Source organism: Cricetulus griseus, chromosome X (assembly GCF_003668045.3).
Source record: "Cricetulus griseus strain 17A/GY chromosome X, alternate assembly CriGri-PICRH-1.0, whole genome shotgun sequence".
Taxonomy (NCBI): domain Eukaryota; kingdom Metazoa; phylum Chordata; class Mammalia; order Rodentia; family Cricetidae; genus Cricetulus; species Cricetulus griseus.
In genome coordinates, this window is record NC_048604.1 from 66,938,158 (window position 1) to 66,941,505 (window position 3,348).

At 38.0% G+C, this 3,348-nt stretch overlaps 1 non-coding gene across 1 annotated transcript; it reads left to right on the top strand.

The window, feature by feature from the left end:
* Nucleotides 1-2,487: 2,487 nt before the first annotated feature.
* On the top strand, nt 2,488-2,558 carry Mir374 (microRNA mir-374). The gene has a single exon (NR_105227.1). It is a non-coding gene; the product is annotated as a microRNA mir-374 (primary transcript).
* Nucleotides 2,559-3,348: the final 790 nt, after the last annotated feature.

Genomic DNA, 3,348 nt, shown 5'->3' on the forward strand with positions numbered 1-3,348 from the left:
CTTTGTGATCTCAAACAACGCTTGGTAATTTACTCGTAAAATGTACCTACCATCAAGGCTGGGTTAAACTTAAGATTCTCCTTGGTCAGTTTAACCAGTGCTGGGAATACAAGAAAGTGGCTACTGATTTCATTTACTTCATCTTGTATCCTGCCACTTTCCTGAAGGTGTTTATCAGCTGTAAGAGTTCCCTGGTAGAGTTTTTTGGGTCACTTATGTAAATTATCATATCATCTGCAAATAGTGAGAGTTTGACTTCTTCCTTTCCTATGTGTATCTCCTGGATTTCCTTTTGTTGTCTTATTGCTGTAGCTAGGACTTTAAGTATAGTATTGAAAAGATATGGAAAGAGTCGGCAGCCTTGTCTTATGCTGATTTTAGAGGAATCCTTTGAGTTATATTGGCTGTTGGTATACTGTATATTTTTTTTAAATTCCTTTTAGGTGTGTTCCTATTATCCCTGGTCTCTCTAAGACCTTTATCATGGGGGGGGGGGATTCAAAGGCTTTTTCCGAATCTAGTGAGAGGATTATCCTTCTGCTGTCTTTTAAGGATAGAAAGGCTTCTATTTCAGCCTGAGAACACTGAGAAGAAATGGTTTTTAATGATAAGTGGCTTTATTTGGTGCGGAGGTGCTCTTTAAGGGTCTTTCTTACCCTCTCCCTACCTTTGTGTCTTTCTGTCCCCTTCTCCTGATTCCTCTCAGACTGACTCTTCTCTGTTAGTCCTCTTTGCAATGTTAAGCTAAACGTATTTCTATACAATTTTAATTCAATTATTGGCATTTTTTTGGTACCCTGAGTCAAGAATATTGAATAATTCTCTCCTATATCTTCGGTTGTTTTGCTCGTGCACTTGCGGTTTTGAATTAGGCACAGTTCTTGCCTTCTCTGAGGATACCAGAAATCCTGGTAAACCATGACTATGCATTGAACCATAAAAGGTTAACTCGTTAGTCATTGGGAGTTTGGGGGTGGGATATCTACAGGGACAGTGAGATGGATTACTGGAGAGTTTTAGAAGCATATAATAGGTAAGGGTTTTTGTTAAGCATGGACTTTATTATGAATTGCCAGACAGGGATGCTTCTGATGATTCTTGTGGCAGTGACAAATAGTCAAAAGCAAAAATTGTGGGAGTTGATAAATAGTGTTAGCTAGAGGCAACTTATAGGAAAATTAGAGGAGGGAAGCAAGAAGAAGACTGATTTTCAGTGCGCTATTGAAATAACAGCATAGCATATGTTCCTGGTCACTCTCATCTTATCCGCTCTGCTTTCACTGTCAGTGTTTTTGCAGACCTGTATATTTGCTCTAAATGAAATGTGAAGGATGTTGAAGGAATAAATATTCTGTTATTGGAGCCATTGCTTCACTTAGATACTTGAAATGTTCATTGCTTCACTTTCAAACAACAAATATATACCGTAATTGGAAATATCCTGTGTTGACTTTCTTCTCAAAGCCTGGCATATAGTCCTATTCATATAATCCCAGCATTGGAGCTGCTTACACAGGAAGATCATCTTGAATAGAGGCCAGCCTGGGTTTCATAACAGTACCTTGTCTCAAACAAACAAAAACACCATAAACATGTTTCTACTAAAGAATCTTAGTATTGCCCTTTAGGATTCAAATAATGGCTTTCTGACCAGGGCAATTATATTTGAGTAGATTGCCTTTTTTAAGAAGGCCTATATTAAACACTAACTTGTAGTACTTCAAAGGAACTTACTGGGGAGAAAGCCTAGAGCTGCACAGGAAAACAGTGATTCTAGGGTTTGGGCCATGTCATTAGCTAGCCTATCCTTAAACTGCTTCCTTAGTTCCTGATGTAGTTTATTATTTTGTTTGTTTGTTTGTTTTCCCCAGTAGTTAGGATTCAGTAGAATATAAGACCATATTGAAATAATTTTTTCAAGACTGTAGAACAGGGCAGGAATATACGTAAAGTGTATCAGCTATGGTTACTGTTAATAATGGTGTTGACCATGACATGGTTTAAAAGAAGAGAGATAACAAGCATTATAGCAGGGAAACTGTTTTTCCATGACACACTACTGTGGAGGCTCGTCAGATATTTTATTCTGCTAGGACTGTTAGAGATTAGACTATTCCTTGACCCATATTGATTAGTAACCTTTGTTCTAAGTTAAAGGTTGTGGAGAAGTTTCATTACACATGAAGAAAGGTTTTTGTCACAGCAGAACTGAAATGTAATTCTATTCTACCTGTTTAGTAGCTATGTTGTTTAATGCCTCTACCCCACACACCGAACCTTGGTCTTACCATACCATGCTTAATTTTCAGGGTTTCCATGAAGAGATATGTAAAGTATATCAAAGGTATTCTATAAAGTAAAGCTTTAATCGTTAGTTCTTGGGACACTCAACGCATGAGAGAAAGAAACAACAGCACACCTTGGTGCTCAGGAGGACTTCATGGATCCAGCAGCAACCTGGAGTGGTGCTCCTCTGAAGAAATCCTACTCGGATGGATATAATACAACCTGCTAAGTGTTCTAGCACTTATCAGGTTGTATTATCATTGTCCGTGTTTATGGCTCTCGTCTCTCAGACTAAATTCTTAAGGGCAAGGACTGTGCCTTACTCATCTTTGCATTCCCAGTGCCTAATCCGGTGCACATTGTAGGCCTCATTAAATGTTTGTTGAATGAAAAAATGAATCATCAACAGATATTAATTGGGCGCCTGCTCTGTCATCTCCATGGGCTCAGCTTGTTCCTGCCAGTTGCCTACAGCATCCAAGGTCTCTTCAATGTACTTACTTCTGAAGCTTAAGCCTGTCTTCTCAGTTCTATGTAGTGTGGACCATTTTAAAATGACTGATGTGTTTGTGTTTTATAATCTATGTTGAGGGTGTAAAAGGGAGTACCTTAAATGTTGTATTTGATAATGTGTTTTCTATGTAATATTGCACTTATATTTCTGTGTTTTGCAATTGCCTGTTTTTAGATGTTGCACGGTTGCTGTTGTTACTATAATTGCTACCATTTACTCCCTAGGTTGGACCACAGTGATCTTTGATTAAAAGTTTCATCATTTCAATCTGGGGTCTGCTGTTATGGTTGGTATTCAGTTTTTCTTTTTCATCTTTGTCCAGCTCTCCACATTCCTGTATACCAAATACCAAGCTCATATTTCCTTTTTCTTATGTTGTGTATGAAATCTCTATTATCCAGTGAGAAATCTTTCTGTTATCAGGGTCCTACAGTAAGTCATATAATCACCTTTTTAATATGGGAGGAAATTAAGTATGTTTGCAGACCTTGGAGAAAGACAATCCACATTATAGATGCATATAATGGTTAGAGGGTATTGGGATGAGG